Below are 18,190 nucleotides of genomic sequence, written 5' to 3'. Positions count from 1 at the left end.
TACGGTCTTTGTGAGGAGGGAGCGTGATGCCCTGTGGCAAGGAGCAAGCGTGAGCTCTGTTTCTTCATTGTCCGCCGTTCCGTAGCTTAGCCTTTTCCAGTGTGTGTCAAAACATACAGCTTTGAATCCACTTAGTCAGAGTAACCTTATACTAGCTCAGCACACTTCCGTATCAGCCTGCACTTTGCTCCGTGAGTAACATTTTGCAAACACGATGAAATCCAGAGTGTTCCTAAGTGTCATGAACATAATCCAGGTCACTAATAGGCGATGTCAGCAAGAGCAAGGAGAATCTTGGAACTGTAATGGAAAAGCTGGTTTCTTCCCCCAAAGAATTCTGTAGAAAAATCTTATAAGTCAGTCCGATTATGCTGCCCATATTTCGTGGTGGCAATATCCAGCCTTGATTTATCGTCTCTTCTCCAACATCTCACTTATTCTCATGGCTTGAAACATCTTAGCCCAGGCCCTACTAATTTCAGGATAGTTATTAAAGCGAGCCTTACTAATCGTAGTGATCTGCAGATGAATTGGCTATCCCATTATCCCACTACTATAAGAAAAAGGAAATAATGAATCTCCCTAGTTAAACCATCCAATAAGTTTCTGGGACACACTATTTATTTCAAGTGAAATATAGCTCGTATATATAGAGTATCTGGTGTATTGACTGACTGCCTTATTTTAGGGGAGAAAATCACTTAAATTACATTTATCGGGTTTTCAATAATGTGATACTGTAATTCAAATCTCTTTTAAACATCACCGCGCAGTAGCAATTTATGGCATAAGGTAGGTATTGTCTTGCAAACTACAGATAAATTTTACCCTCAGACATACACTGGCTTGTGGAAATGCCTGGCTTTCTGTGTTGGCCAGCCATAATTCAGTGATTCGCTTATAAGATACCGTCTACATATTGTAAAATACAGTGGTGGGAGGTTACTGGAAGATCCAGTGATTGGTTTGGTTAAAACAAGGAAATCTACAGAGATGATGATAAGAAATCAGATGATGGCCTCAAGTGAAAGACTTGGTTTCCCGTACGTGTTCTTGAATGTTAGAGACACCTGCCCCCGCCCTCCCTCTGACACTTAGAGGCCAGTGAGCACCACGGCGTTGGGGTGTCCTCCATGGTGTGGAGCCGGGCGGGAGGCGTCACCACTCACTGCACTGAAGAGAGACATGGTGGTTCCACTCACGTGAACTGATGTATACTTTCTCTCTACTCCTCACTGATTCAAGACGAAGTCAGAGCATGGCGCTCCTCCCTTCAAAGCCCACCAGTGATTTCCAGAGTCTCCCAGAACCAAAGGCGAGGCCGCGATGGCCGACAAGCCTCCAGGAGATGGGCCGATGCCCTGTTTCCAATCCCCTTGTTCACTCGGTTCAGCTACATGCTCTCCCTCACTGTTTGGTGAAAAACCCGAGCTTCCTCCTGCCTCCAAGACTTTCCTCTCGGGTCCTTCTGCCCAGACCACTCTCTCCAGACACCTACTTGACTTGATCCTTAATGTCTCCAGATCTGGGCCCATGTGCCATTTTATCAGAATGGACTTCTCTGACTATATTTTGCAACACAGGCTACCCTCTTCTCTGCTGAGCTTCCTGTCCCGATGCACTCCTTAATTTTTCTCTGTATCCCCCTAAAATCCATAGTATTTCAGAGTGTGCTTGCTTGTGGAGATAGGGGAGATAGGGTATTTAAAGATGTAGTTAAATTAAAATGAGGCCATGAGGGTGGGCCCTATCCAATATGACTAGTGTCCTTCTAAGAAGAGATTAGGACACACAGAAAACACCAGAAATGTGTGCCCACAGAGAAACCTCTGAGGATACAGCAAGAAAACTTGCCCCCACCCAAACATAACAGGGTAATAAACGTGGTTTGGTCACTATATGGAGGACACCATGTCACCGTCTTGCCATGCATTATGCCATCCGATTCTCATGATAACTCAGTGAGGTTGGTATTATCATTGGTCCTTTTTATACAAGGAACCAGGCTGAGATCTGCCCAAGTTCCCAGAGGTCATGATTGGCAGAGCCAGGAAGGAAACTGGCTCTTCTTCAATACTGCCACCTTTGATCTTGACTGCAGTGCCCTGTTGCCTCTTATGTTATTTGAGAGAAGACAAAATCAAAAGTCGCAGGGTTTGGACCCACGAAGCCATGTGTTCGAGTCCTGGCTCTGCTTCCTAGCACGTTAGGACCTGCAGTCACTGCGTCTGATGTGCCTGCACACGGAAAGCACTCCAGTACTGTTTGCTTCTGGGAATATCGAATTATTGTCGTTACAGTATCCTCAGATGGCCATTTGCATCAACATGGATGGAGCCAGAGAGTATAATGCTAAGTGAGATAAGTCAGTGAGACAAAGACAAATACCATATAATTTCACTCATATGTGGAATTTAGGAAACAAAACAAATGAGCATAGGGAAGAGAAAGGAGGGGAGAGAGACAAATCAAGAAACAGACTCTTAACTACAGAGAATAAAGTGGTGGTTGCCAGAGGGGAGGTGGGCAGGGGGGTGGGGGAACGAGGGGACAGGACTTAAGAGCATACTTATCATGATGAGCCACTGAGTAATGTCTAAATTGTTGAATCACTCTATTATACTCCTGAGACTAATGCCACACAGTATGTTAACTATACTGGAAATAAAACAAAAAACTTAATAAAAAAAAAAAAAATCCCGAGATGGTGTTTCTCTGTGGCAAGAGCCTAATGGAATATACTTACTGAAAATCATTTGGATCCCGAAACTACTGACCAACAAGAATTTTCCAGTGATGAGATTGCATTTTACCTCGTTACGTACCTGCTTTAAGATTAAATTTGAATCACTTTCACGTGTGAGCCTTTAGACCCTTCGGTCAAGTTTTCCATAAGTGTTTTTATGTGCCAAAGAGTGAAGGAAAGGTGTATAAAATGAATATTGGCCTATCTATTTGAAACTTATTACTGCTATTATGAATTTATTCCAGTCAAAATTGCCCATCTTTGCAAATTCAGCACCTGATGTCATGTATATTACCAAAGGGCCATTTTCTTTCCAGGGATAACTTTAAGATATATTTGAAATGAAATGAGGGCTGTGAATGGTCAGGTACAATATAATTCTTTTGGGTAGCATTCCCTTTGAAATACCAATATATAATATGATCGGGGCAATAATTTTTATAAAAGGAGATAGTTTCATTTTACGTGTCCAATCATTGCAGTGATTGCAATAGTCCTTAATAGCCTCAGAATCCCTTTTTTTCCCAATAAAGTGAAGAAAATATATTTCTTCTCCATCATTTTGCTGAAATTCATAGTATTTGAAAATGTATATGCGCATGGAATTCTGGGAAACAAGAACCAGAAATTGATTTTTTTTGTCCCCTTTCTTTTAAAAACGCCTGTATAAACAGTTTTTTTGTTGTTGTTAAAATGGAACGTTTAGGGGAAAATCAGAGATTTTTAAAAATTACTATGTTTGAGGCATAATATACATAAACTGTACAAATCTTTAAGTGTGAAATTCAGTGGTATTTTACATATGAATATATCTATGTTGCTATCACTCTGGTCAAAATATAAATCTTCCCAGGACCCCAGAAGACTCCACTGCTCTCCTTTTCAGTCAGTATCACCTTCTCACCCAGAGTCGCCGCCATGCACACATCCACTGGTACAGATTAGCAGAGCCTTTCGTAACCTGTAGATAAACGGTCATGCAGCCCACTTTTGTTTGTTTCATTTGCTCATGATTATGTCTCTGAGATTCGTTCATGTTGTTCCATGCAGTAGTAGTTCGTTGCATTTTTATTACCCGGTAATGTTTTTTGTAAAAACATACTGCAGTTGGTTTTATCCATTGCATTGTTGATGGTGACTTGGCTTGTTCCAATAACGGCGCGATGACCACTCTCCTGCCTTTGTTGGGCATATGTGTGCAGTGGTCGTAGCTACGCACCCAGGAAGGTAACTGCTGCCTGTTGGGGGGGTCACTCCGTGTTTGGCTTTAGTTGACACTGCCAAACAGTTCCCCAAAGTGCTTGTGCCAGTTTACGCTGCCACCAGCCATGTGTGTGCTTTCCGTCCCTTCACAGCCGTGTGGATACTTGAAATGCTCAGTTTTCTTGCTGCAGTGTCATCCATTCTAGTAGGCTGGGCAGTGGTATGCACTCTGGCTTTCATTGGCATTTTCCTGCTGAGTCATGATGTTGCGTAACTGTTCATGAGCTTATTGGCCATTCAGAAATCCTCATGTGGAAAGTGTCGGTTCACGTCTTTGGAAAATGTTTAATTCAATTGTCTTTTTTTGTGGTTTGTGGGAATAGTACCTTATGTACTGTGGATACTCGGTTTTAGTTTTTTTGTTTATATTTTTTTTTTGAGACTATGATGTCCTACTTTTCTGTGTTACCCTTTACCTTTTCTGATGATGTCTGCTGATGAGCAAAAGTTCTTAATTTTAATGAAGACCAATTTACCATTTTTTTTTCTTTTATGCCTACTGATTTGTGTGTCCTATTTAAAAATTGTTGTATATCGCAAGTTCATAAACATATTGTCCTGGTTTGTGCCATACATTGCACTATTTACATTTTACAGATGGTCTTTGATCTATTTTATATCAATTTATTTGATGTAAAGGTACTGATTCCTTTTTTAAAGTATCAGTGTCCAGTGGAACCAAAATGACTTCCTTAGTTGGCAGTCCTTCCCCGCAGTGAATTGACGTGGTGCCTTCTCGTACATAAGCTGACTGTAAATGGGTCCTCCTACAGATTCCACACTGTGATGCACAGATCTCTCTGTCTCCTCTTGTGCTACTTCCTTTCATCTTGTTTTATGTGTTTATCAAAGGTGCTACTGTCTTGATTACTGTAGCTTCATTGTATGTCTTGGTATCTGGTAATTTAAGCCCTTGACATTTGATCTTCAGGAGAACCTTGGCTAAGCTAGGCCCTTGGCCTTCCACGTAAACGTTAGAACTCAGCTTCTCAATTGCCACAAAAAGCTTGATGAAATATGGATCGGGATTACACGGAACCTATAAATCAAACTGGGAAGGATGGGCACCTTAAAAATATCGGGTACTCCAACCTAGAAACGTGATCTCTTTTTCTACTCAGGTCTTCTTTAAATTCTTTCGGTATTTTTATGTTGTTTCCTGTGTAAAAGATCTCATATAATTAGACTTATTTCTTGGTATTTGGTATCTTTGATGTTGCTGTAAATCATATCTGTTTATACATGTGTTTGTTTCCTGACATGTGTCGAGTTCATTGTTGTCTGTATCATTTTCAAATTCTTCTAAATCATGAAAGAGCTATTTGACCTTGACTCTGGTGGCTCCTCTTGTATCTCACACCAGTCCAACCGCACACCATTTTAGGAGTAGTTATATGAAGCACAGCTCTGATCGTAGCATTTTCTTACCAAATCTTCATAGCGTTCTGGTATTTTTAATTGTTGCTGCCCTTTTTATCCAGCTTTGTCTCTGCTGCTTCCTCTATATGTGCTTTAGACACGAAATCAGAATGTCCAGCACAACACGGCTTGGGTGTGCCCTTGGCTCATGCTGATTTTGCTTATGGAATTTCTCTCCGTATTTGCTTCTTTTGTACCCATTCCTGAAGAAATGTGTAGATCACAACTTGGTTTTAAATAAACTATGTTATGAACCCTCAACCAGATATACTCAAGGGCTTCTTCAAAATCACACAATACTTTTCCAAGTCAGGGGCGCCAGAATGGCTCAGTCGGTGAAGCGTGTGCCTTCGGCTCAGGTCATGATCCCTGGGTCCTGGGATTGAGTCCTGCATCGGGCTCCCTGCTCAGCGGGGAGTCTGCTTCTCCCTCTCCCTCTCTCTGTCTACTCCCCACCAAATAAATAAATAAAATCTTGAAAAAAAAATACTTTTCCAAGTGATATGCTTCACACTTTTCATTGCGTCACGTAAACTACTCATGGGACAACATACTTTCCCCTGAAGGTCTCCTGACATCGTGCAGCAGCCCACCCTCTTGTCCTTGGTAGTATGCAGCACGGTCTTGGGCTCACGGCTGCTACTTAATAAGTATGTGTTGACTTAAATTTAATTTTAATAAATGCAAATAGGAAACCATAATGCGCTGTGCTATCTTTTTTGTTGGAGTTTTGTCAGCCGTGGAATCCTAAAAAAAAAAACCTTTTGAAGTGCTAAAATGAAAAATAGGCAAAACTCCATTCTGCTCTGCTTGAGTATCATTAAAGAACTCTGAACCTTCAGTGTTTTAAAAGCACATAATTTATGTGCATTATAAAAGTACCCTTTGTTTTCACAAGTCAACATTGTTAATGCAGTCTGTCAAAGTGCACTCCCACTAAATTGCTTTGATGAACACGCCAGCCCAGTCACTTTCTTTAAGGGGAAGAGAAGAAAAGAAAGAAAAAAAAACTTTTGCAGCAGCAAAAAAGAACGTAAATAGGACAGGTCTAGACTTTGCTGCATATTTTTACATCCCAGGTTGCAAATAATTTGGCCGAACATTCTCATGAGCCAGGATTCTACCTCAAAATTTGCAATTCAAAAGCTCTGTCTCTGTTTTCTAAGCGATATACGTAGTGCCGATTTCAGCTTCTGCCCCATGCACTCACTCATTAACAGGTCCTGAGCCTGCACGGACTTGAAGTCGTACAGCTAGGAAGGCCGTCCCCAGCTTGCCCAGCCTGAGCCCCGGCCCTGGGAGGTACTATTATGCAAACCTCTCTTCCCGGTACAACCCACCCCGTCATCTCGCCTGTAAGACCTCAAGCACCAGGTCTCGGTTACTTTTGAAATGACTCTTCTGTATTCAGCAGTTGGAATAACTAATAGAACCTAGTAAAACTTTCTGCATATATTTTCCTAGAATATTTAAAACAAAATTCTTAGCCTCCCTCCCCTACTAGAGGTGGAGGTGGTGGTTTCTGTAAAAATATAGGAAAAGTGAGTAGCAGAGACGTGCATGTGCTGTCTGTCTTAACTGGAGCTCGTGATGAATTGAGTTTTACCCCAAAGCATGTTGATTCAAACAAATACAGTAAGACACATTGTCTCATTATGTATCTTTATAAGCATATCTGTGGGTGGGTGCGAATATTCATTCTTATACACACACACTCTTAGAGAAAATCACTTATACCTGACTTTGGCACTCAGCAACTCTAGAATGCCCTTCACTTCATTCCCTTCAGTCCAGTCTCTCCACAAAACACGGTCAGGTTTGGAGGGAGCTTCTCTCTCTGGAATTTCCATATTTCAGATGATTCCTACTCGGTGTCTCCTTGGGCAGAAAGATGAAAAAGAGGTTTATGAAAGAGAGCTACCACATTCTTAATATAACACAGTGTCAAATAAAGAAAAATCATCAGTGAATATTTTATTGTGTGGACACATATCGTCACCATGATTACCACGATTTTGTTCTGCTTTATACCTGGATATCAATGTCAACCTGACATTTTCTTATACCGCTTTTCACTAGGGTGAAAAACGCCCTTCTAGTAAAGCAGCTGTCAGAATGCCCTTGCTCTGGGTCTGAAAGACATTGCTCAGGATTTCTTTCAAAAGCTTAGGAGGTTGCAGCGGCCTGATGCCCTTGATTTGCTATGTGTCAGAAGGATACATGGCAGGGAAAGGCTAATAAGCGAGGCACAGGCTGGTAGATGGAACCTGAGGCCACGGCCTGTTAGGGTGGTTCTGGAAACCCCACAGCTGGCAGCACACAGGCACATCCCTGTCCTGGTGATGCTTTGATGACCTCTGAATTGTCTTTAATGCCTCCTCAATATCTCCAGAAGAAAGTCACACCCTTGCATTTGAGATTCAAGACTTTGCAGAATGCTGGGGGAGGAGTGAAAAGTAGATAAAGATAGTCTGACTTCCCAGACTTACACAGTGTGGTCAAACTCTCACCCCTTAGGGCTTCTCCCCATGAAGGGAATATTCCATCTGCCTGGTCAAGTCTCTGGACATGACCGTCTCCTTCCACATACTCCACATGACCACCCCCTCTCCCATAGCACACCCAAACCCATGGATTCCTTACCACGCAGAATAACAGCCTCCTCTTTGAATCCCAGGTCACCCCCTGCCCATGATGGCGCCAGGCCCATCTCAGGCCAGACGAACACTTCCCAGCTGTGCCCTCATTGGACGATCCCACCCTTTCTATAAAGCAGTTTTGGGGACGTTTCCTAGCAAACCCCTTCTCTGGAGGCAGAGAGGCCCGGGAGATAGGATTCGTTGTGACACGGTCCATTGTTGAGTCACACCTATGGAATGTGCAATTTTTTTTTTCAGAAGGATGTTGCTTTTCTCAATATGATTATAAAATACATGGTCCTTAAAGATGTTCAGTTCCAAGTGTTTCATGGTCTTAGTCCAGCTGTGTGTGTCCCAGTGTGCACACTTATTTCCAAACATGAAGACTTGAGAAAGATGTGCAAGAGTGTAAAGGTCTGGGCTGCGCCATATGCAGTGGTGTAAGACTGCAGGACCTGCGCCTTTACGCTGTGGAAAGCCCACAGAGGCCACGCCAAAATCCCTAAGGGCAGGAGCCCTGCCTGTGTTGTTCAGCATTGTACTGATAGACTCCTGTGCCGGAAATGAGCTTTTCTCTCAAATATTTGATAGACACTCAATAAGTGAATGAATAAATGTGAATAAATAGTCAGTTCTGGCATTGTGATGAAATCAATCTGTTGGGACCAGAAGCAAAGGCTCCCCGCTGCATGGTGTAGTGGGAGGCATTTCTTCTAGGGAAGGACGGGTTTCCTCTTCCCAACTGAGCTTGAGAAATGCAAATCGAAGGGCAGAAATGAGAATCAAGAGAAGAAACATTTGACTCACTTGAGCAGGGGATTCCTTCCCCCTTTTGGCTTTATGGTAAATTCAGTTCTGGGGACAGAGGTGTATTCCATGGGTGTTCTTGGAGGTGACGTGAGGATTCTTGACAGTGAACTGGCTTCCTGTTGCTACTCTGATGAATGAAGATCAGCTAGGCAGCCAGTGTCTTCATATATCCAAACTAATTTAATCTACAGAAAACTGAGGCTTGGTCACTCCATATTCCTTGCCCCATGACCCTGAGCCCCATACAGACGGACTAAAATCTGTCTGTTCTTTGGGTCATCTCCAGCTTGTTATTTAAAACCTATTTGGTATTCTGAAGCCCATCATTCTTACTTAGATGCAGACCCCTAAAGGACAAGAGCCATGGCTTATTCTTTTTTTTTCTTAAAGATTTTATTTATTTGAGAGTGAGCGAGTGCACGAGCAGGGAGAGGACGGGCAGAGAGAGAAGCAGACTCCCCACTGAGCAGGGACCTCAATGGGGGACCCGATCCCAGGACCCTGAGATCATGACCAGAGCTGAAGGCAGACAGTTAACCGACTGAGCCACCCAGGAGCCCCCATGGTTTGTTCTTTATGGTTCACAATGCCTAGCACAGATAGACCTTGTTCTAGTACTTACTCATGTACTTTCATTTTGTTTCCTTTTTCGGTCTGTAGTTTGTTTGCATTGGACCCCTTACTCAATCAAAGTAAGCAAATAGGAGACTTTCTGCGTCTCTCTTCACTTGTCAACCAGCAGGTCAACGCATGGACAGGTAGGTCCCTGTTCCTCATTTGTGAACAGCTAACTGCACGTATTACTTGGGCACAATGTGACTTAGACTCGACTGTCATCTGAATGGTTGTTTGACATCTCAGTTCTCAGTAGCGTTTTGTGGTCATGCTAGCTCCGGATACGGTACACCTGTAGGGCTTTGTTGTAACTCCTTCCACAAGGAGGAAATGCCTTCCACGAGGTCATGAGGGAAGCCAGGAATGGTGTGGTTCTAGTCACTGAAGGAATCTGTAGACTGTCTTCCAGTTCCACAGGCCTGGCATGAGTTTGGGCAGCGCCTACCTTATTTGACATCACGGTCAAGTGGAGCTAATATTTATCTTCTTCAAGTTATGCCCTTTACATGCTTCACATGCTTTCATGTCATGAATGTTTGCAACATGCTTGAAGTTCCTGAGATACCTGTGCAAACTTCAAGTATAGCAAGGGAGAGTTGGAGTAGAGTCACCTCGAGGGCTTTGCAAGTGGGCAGCTTGGGAACTTTGCAAAGGCATAGCTAACAATAGCACATAGCGAAGGTGATCTGGAAGCTTCTCTGAGTTCCCTTTGACATCCATTTGCTGGGGATTGGGTTTACATATTGAGACTCAATGAAATTTCAGGGGTCTCAGATCCTGAAAATTAAAAAATTGAATGAGATTATCTTTTTTTTTTTAAGATTTTATTTATTTATTTCAGAGAGAGCATGAATGGGGCAGGGTGCAGGGAGAGGGAGAAGCAGGCTCCCTGGTTAAGCATGGAGCCCGATGCAGGGCTGGATCCCAGGACCCCGGGATCATGACCTGAGCCGAAGGCGGCGCTTAACCGACTGAGCACCCAGGCGCCCGCTGAGATTATTTTCAGTAGTACTCCTAGTTTATAGATGCATGACTTATCTGTGAACAGTGAAAAACCCTAAACCTTATGTGCTTTGGAATATAAAGCATTCATTCTTATCACAGAGTAACAACTCCCTTTCTAAACCCTATGATTTTCGGAAATAAGCTGAATTTTTCTCTTCTCACAGAATATTTGACAACAACCTGTAAACTTAGCAAATCCAATATGGCCAATATTTGACTTTGCTGTAACACTAAAACCTAGGGATACGTTATTGTAATTATTCTGTTTAAAAATTTTATTTTTCCAGCATTTAGATGTAAGCAGTGCTATCATGTAAAGTAAACACAGGCTCACAAACATTATCTTATCTTGCATATTTTGGCACCTCGCAAGATGATTCATGTAAGATTAGCTAGGGGCTTGAGTCAATATTCATCATAAACAATATATGGTTTTGTAGATTTGTATCAAATGCCCCACATTGTTTTAGTTTCTGATGAATACTAAACACTTATGTTTTTGTCCCACGGGAACATCTCTGTGTTAGACTCTGGCAGGTGGATTGCTAGCAAGTGTGTGAGCACTCCAAGGGACTGTGGGCACCAAGATTTCACTTGAATATGGTTTTGTTTGTTACTATAAAATATTACAATCAGGGGGTGCCTGGCTGGCTCAGTTGGAAAAACATGCAACTCTTGATCTCGGGGTCGTGAATGCAAGCCTCACGTTGGATATAGACATCACTAAAAAAAAAAAAATGCATAAACTTAAAAAAAATAAAATATTACAGTCAAGAGCCAAGTATACAAAGAACAAGATTTGGGCACTATTTGTATTCTTGTATAAGTAACGTGAAACACCATACGTATAACTGGATAGTAGGCAAATATATATGATTTTATTTACATATGGATTATATAGTATATATATGCATTATATATTCTATAATATTATGTATCTATTATCAAGATATATATATGTTGATATATGATGTCATCTATTATTTGATTTCTGGGTGACCAGCAAAACAGATTCAACGGAAGAGCAATGATGATGAGAAGGCACAACGGTGATCGTAAGAAACCAGCTTCGTGTTGATCTCCGCCACCTTGCTGAGAGATCGGTAAGCCCGACGTTTGTAACTGACATGAGTGCACCACGAAGGTCACGTTCTCTGTAATTGTGGATTTCTTACCTCGGGCTTAATTCTCAAGTTCTCAGCCACATCCCTCACATTGAACACAAGGAAACGTTTTATAGACTGTGGGTGAGCCTGTCATACCCCCTCTTTGAGTATGAGTTAACGAGGAATAAAAAGAAGGAAGATGCATAGAAACCAGGTTCTCACGGTTGCAAACCAGTGTTGGGACTTGGTAGAAACCCAGCAAAAGAAGCTTCCTACCAGTAGTCGTGGAAATTCTGACCTTTAAACATGAATATCCAAAAAAGTAAAGTTTCAAAGGCTTGAATCAGTTCAGGCCCTGGAATGCCTGAAATGGCCGTTACCACAGAAAGCTGACTATTCCAGTTCTTTTAAACACCGGGACTTAATTACCACCTGACATTTTAAATAATTGTTCAGGAAGGTAGTTGTAAAAAATTGTGATTTGTATTTGTTTTATTGGGGTTTTTTTGTATAGTCATCTTGCCTTAAAATTAGAAAATGCTGTCAGTGAGAAAAACTCTTGCAGATACAATAGTTTGATTAATGACCAAGATAGGAATGAGTCATCTTCTCTCAGTGTATTCAATTTCTCCCTCAGCCCCACAATATTGTGCATTTCAGGAGGTTATCGGTCGTAGTCTGCATCTGTCTCTGCATGGGCCATTCTCAATGATAAGTGTGTTATTGCCTTAGTCTGTTCGGGCAGCGACCACAGAACACCGCAGACTGGGGGGCTTATAAACAACAGACATTGCTTTCCCACAGTGCTAAAGACTGGACATCCCAGGTCATGGCACCGGCACATTATCTGGTGAAGGCCAGCTCTCTGGGTCAAGGACAGCCGTCTTCTTGCTGTGTTCTCACATGGAGGAAGGTACGAGGGAGCTCTCTGGGTCTCCTTGGCAAGGGCGCTAATCCCATTGACTAGGGGTGACCCCTGACGTCATCACCCCCAGAGGACCTCATCTCTAACACTAGGGCTTACGGTTTCAACACACGAATGGGGAGGGCGCTGGTGGCAATAACAGTTATATATGGAGTTTTGAAAAACTGTTCCTATATGTTATCCCCTTACCGTTCTGACAGGCATAGACACACCGTGAGACAGACAGCATGGCGAATCAATATAAACAGAGTTGGGGGACTAAGACTCGATCTGTGTTTCATGAATCATCCCCCCAGGTACAGACCAGGAGAGTTTCAAGGCCAGGACAAAATAGAGACATGTCTCAGACTAATGATCTGAGAAAAAAGAGATTTTCTCCCTCCCTTTGGTGTTTCAAATTATAAGTAACATAGGAACACGTTCATCAAAAGAAATTTGTGTGAACACCCGTTCATGAGAAGCAAATTGTTGAGGATTATTGGCTCCTTAAAATAACAGATATGTAGGTAGTCATACAGAAGGCGATGTAAAAACTGTGTGTGATTTGTCTGGGGAAATGTCGCTTATGTTTTTTCTTCAGCGTGAAAATGGAATGCTGTTTCAAACTGTGAGTATTCATTAATTCACTTTTCACTTATCCATTTTACCATGAGTGTTTGTTAAACAGTTACTGTGTACCAAGGATTAAGCACTGGGGAGAAGAGAGTGAGCAAAATCAAAAACCCAAACAGATATCATATCTTCTGCATCATGGAATATGTAGCCTCCTGGAAAAGACAAGGGTTAAGCAAATGATTTTTAAAATTTTTTAAATTATGTATCCGTTACCTGACAAGATGGAGTAAATTGTGGGGCATGCTTTTGGGAATCAATGAATCACTTTCTACGGGAGTAACATTGAACGGAGATCAGAGGGAGTCAAGTGAAGATTTCTATGTCAAGACAAAGTCACCTAAGGCGGTTCCTCAAACACTCCTGAAGGAACTGTAGCTCTGTGTTGCTCTGCTTACTTACGCCAGGGACTAAGATCTCAGTGCCCACCACATCACGTTTTCTTTGCCGATTGACTTAAGAAAAAACTTTAAGGTGGTTTATTTAATTGTAGTATCTTTGACTTACATTCAGTTTTCTTCTATGTGGATGTCACTTATATACATGCGTTTATCATTTGATTGAAGTAAATTCTTATTTAATCAAAGTCAGTTAACCAAAAAATAGCTCTCATTTTATGTTATTTAAATCTATCCTGTTAAAATAGCATCAGAAAATGTGTACCATGCAAGAATATCACAACTCAGTATGACTCTCACCTCTCAAAACCCACTTTAGAAAAAATGCTGAAAATGTGTCATAGCTGTTTTTCTTCCCCTGACAAGAACAAAGACAGATATATCTAGAGATTTATTAGTACAACATGCTTTTGTGGCAAAATTAGCAGGAATCTAACCTTTGAGATTTACAGAAAACAAAACAGGGGAAAAAATCTTTTCAGTTAACCTTATTCACGAGATAAGAGCATTTGAGAAAACAAAGTGCACCCCTAGAGATTTGGGCACTGGTTCAAATGTTAGTGCCTAGGGTACTTTAGGGAAAGGAGTTTCAGGTCTGCATCAGAAATAAAAACAAACCTGAATTACAAAAACCAAAATTCCAAAAAACAAAATTTAAAATTCTGTTTTTGATCCATATAGCCATATAAATGGTAAGCTTGGTGGAATTTGAAAAGTAAAAAAGAACTGATATGTTAATCTCTTACATGCTTTTCAGCCACAAGGAATTGTCTAAGACTAGAGAATGAAGAGTAAGCAGGGTCCTAATTTTTTTGGTTCTGGACTGACATTTTCAGTGTACGTAATGATTTTTTGCTCCACTAGAATTTTGCTGCCAACTAATGCTAAAATGATCATGCATATGGGGTGGGCAAAACCAGGAAGGCAAGCATCTCTTTGTTGTTTATTCTTAGAAAGATTGTGTCTTTGTCCAAATGTGCTATAATAATGTCAAAAACTCAGTCGCCTTCGGTGACTGTGTGAGTGCCAGAATTGTTCTAGTGCACATAGCATTTATTTTGAGTCCTAGAGCAATTGTCTATGTAGAGTACTCTTGCAGGAAGCCCGTTTATTTCCCTTGAAACAAAAATAAAGGCAAGTCCCATGAGATACCAAACCAGAGGCACAGTTGACTTACGTGTCCTCTGTCCTGAGCGCTTCACGTCCTGTCCAGCTCAGTCACCGGGAGAATTCAGCCCCGCCTAATGCCTGAGCCAGTCCTGGTTATGGCTGCTGTCATTTTGGAAGCCCATTTTGGAACTGCCCACACTTGGGATTTGGAATGGGTCCTGCTGAAGGTACCCTAAAGGTCTGTAGTAATTCATCCAGCTGACTCCTCTCCCAGGACGCAGATGCCCACCAGCCTCCCTGTTCCAAATGGGCCTTCTGCTCTGAACCCGTCAGTAATGGGATGGAGCACAGCCCTGCCTCTTTCCGGTCACTGGACCATCCAGGTCACCTGGCCTTCCCCCATTGGTTCCCTCATTCTGAACAGCTCTCTTAGGAACATATCATTAATACCCTGTGAGCCCTAGAGTTTTCAGGCCAGGAAGCCACAGATGCTTCCTGACGTGGGTTTATAGGGGATGGGAGAATGAGCACATTCAGTGACCAGCTCTCTTTAAGTCATGTTGTTTTTGTCCGCACATCTTCCTGAACATTGGGTCTGGAAAGGGGCATGTGGCCACAGTCAGTTTCTGGAGCCGTGGGGTCTCTGGGAACACTTTCCAGCACAGCCCTCACAGGCAGGGAGAAGCAGAGCTGGCAGACCTGTGCACGGTGTTGGCCACGTCGCCCTGATTGTCTGCCAGACCCGGGGATGGAGTATGTTGAAAACTTCATTGACTCGGTGTTGACACAGATTAAGGTCTAATTTTTCTTCATTTTATGTTATCAAACCTCAAGTTGTGTAAGTACAGTCCTTCTATAACTTCACACGGGTGAGTTATAACACAAAAATGTGTTGAAAATGCTCCAAGAGACCTCCTACATAGATGATTATGTTTATGGCAGCTTTCTGTGCAACTCCCTTTAAATCACGCTTCTTAACTGATCCTGGGGGCTCACGTCTCCCTAACAGGGCTCCACATCGAGCAGAGATTAATTACTTCCAGGAGGCCAATCTACCCCATCGTTCTTGATGGGAAAAGGAGCATTTGAAATACTGACTGTACAATTTACCATTGGGGGTGAAATATGCATTTTGGTACCAGCTGTTCTATATTAGACATTTTCACAGTACAGACAGCTCCGGAATGGCACATAGCTGGGAATTGTATGTGGTGTTTTATCACTCATTTTCCAGGAGAGGAAAATATCATTGTCTTTTACTGCAAGAGCACCTGAGGAGTGAGTCAGCTTGGGGTAAGGAAGAACCCACCGAGCCAAGATTCTAGAATCTGAAAAGCGTGATTTCTAGAGTGTTGGTGCTTACTTGTACAATAATGTTTCATCCCATTCATAGTACCCACTCAAAGGGCAAGAAGAAGGACAGAAATCAAGCAGAGAAAATCCATGTTTATCACTTTTGTCTATTCAGGTTTCAAAGTTTTTTAAAGAAAGAACTCTGTAATTAACACAGGATAGTCTGTGAATGAGCCAGGGTAAGGCATGAGGCTGTTTTCATGGGAGCAAGGAGGGACGGGTGTTGTCTGCATCCTGCCCTCTGAAAGCTCACAGGGTATTGCAGAAGATACACACGGTGTGTCCTCATTGCTGTGGAGTCTGTGTGTGCACCTTTGCTTCTTTGCCAACGTTTATTTGTAACCCCCAATGCAATACCTGCACTGCTTTCATAGTCACCCATGCATATGCCGAGTCATAAAACTTTCTCATCCGTAGACACCCCTATTCCCAGCTGGTTGGAACAAGTCCATGCTTTGCCTTCCTCTTTCATCTCTTGTACTGCAAACAGTTGTCCTGTGTGGGGTCTGATGTTGTTCTCAGGTTTGTGCTTTTGGCTGGTGATTGCAGAGCTCACAGTGACCCCCGAGCATAGTGCTGATGTGCTGTCCAGTGCTCCTGAGTGTAAGGCGGCCATGATGGGCCTTCACAAGAGAACAGGTGTGAGATACAAACCCAGCAGTGGAAGACTGTCTGCTTTCTCTGGGGAGCACGGCCTGCCTCTGGCTTGGCACTTCTGCCTGCTGAGAGGTGACATGAACAGTAACCACTGTCTAGTTACTTTAGGTCCACCGAAGGTAACGATAGAAAGGAGATTGGAAATACTCTCTTGAATACTGTGATGGCAAAGATTTTACACAAACATAGCCTCATTTTGGAGAAAGGGCTTAAAATTCCCTCTTTTGGAAGTATTTTTAGTGTCAAATCTGACAGAAATCATATTAATTTTATCTTTTTAATAGTAATACAAGGGGCCAAACCAAATATTGGCTCCTAGAAACATGTTTCCTTCTTCCAATGTCCCCTTCATGTAATAAATTATCTGACCAACAGCCAGAATGATCTTTTTAAAATATAAATGGGGAGGAGGGAGGGATGACTAGATGGAGCACGGAGCACTATTTGGGCAGTGAAACAACTCTGTGTGATACTAGAATGATGACTGCACGCCATTATACATTCGTTTAAACCCATAGAAGGTGCAACCCTAAGAGGGAACACTCGTGCAAACTGTGGACTCTTGGTGGTTATGTGTCAGTGCACGTTCATCAGTTGTGACAAATGTCCCACTCTGCTGGGGACGTTGACAGTGGAGAATGGGCTTGTAGGGGGAATCTCTGAACCTGCCTCCCTCAATTTTTCTGTGAACTAAAACTGCTCTAAAAGTAAAGTCTTATCAAATCTATGTGCAGATATATAGTAAAAATCTATATATATTTAGTTAAAATATATGTTCAATACTTAATTTTTATGTATATTTAGTATTTATATATTTATATTATATATAAATGTATTTATATATTAATATACATACACATATAAATATATGTATGTATATAAATATATTGTATTTATATATAACATTTATATACATATATATGTTTATATATGTATTTATATATAATATATTGTATTTATATATATAAATATATATAAATATTATAGATATAGATACAGTCAAGCCACTCCCTTCTTTATCAAACTTCCGTTGTCCTTGAAGGAAAGTCGTGACTCCTCAGTGTCATCTGGCCAACAGCTAATCAGACCCCATCTTTATCACTGTTCTCTATCAGCAGAGGCAGATACAGGTTTTTTCATATATGAAGCTTAAAGAACCATTTGTAATAAGAGCATAAAGTAACAAAATCTGAATTTAGGTGCAATGCGTTGCAAAGATTCATTCGTTTGATAATAAATCCAGCACTAGTTAACAACCCACCACCAAACCCACGTTCCTTTTACTCGTTGAAGAGGCCAAACCCATTCACAAGCCAGAGTGCTTATGCTAGCTCAAAGTAGGATCCTTCTCATCATTCACTCACTGAAATCATCAGCTCTTCAGAGAGGTGGGGCCGCAGGTACCATGTCTGCAGGAGTTACACACCACCCCACTCCCAAGTTAACATGGGTGCCATTGTATTACTTTGTTTAGTGCTTGCACACTGGAATTACATTACATTGCATTATACTGACTGTATGGGGCAGACAGT

General features: G+C 41.9%; 1 long non-coding RNA gene across 4 annotated transcripts in view; it reads left to right on the top strand.

The window, feature by feature from the left end:
* The window catches only part of LOC123802750 (uncharacterized), a 377,446-nt gene extending 360,021 nt beyond the window's left edge, over window positions 1–17,425 (top strand). For all 4 annotated transcript variants that reach the window (XR_015723501.1, XR_015723500.1, XR_006782633.2 and 1 more), the window contains 3 exons: window positions 9,538–9,635; window positions 11,501–11,600; window positions 12,408–17,425. This is a non-coding gene — a long non-coding RNA (uncharacterized LOC123802750). The remainder of the gene's footprint in view (window positions 1–9,537; window positions 9,636–11,500; window positions 11,601–12,407) is intronic.
* Window positions 17,426–18,190: the final 765 nt, after the last annotated feature.

The sequence above is a fragment of the Ursus americanus genome, chromosome X (genome assembly GCF_024610735.1).
Source record: "Ursus americanus isolate L20-20 chromosome X, mUrsAme1.1.p, whole genome shotgun sequence".
Classification (NCBI taxonomy): Eukaryota; Metazoa; Chordata; class Mammalia; order Carnivora; family Ursidae; genus Ursus; species Ursus americanus.
Note: the sequence above shows the minus strand (reverse complement) of the source record. Positions and strands in the feature narration are given on the sequence as shown.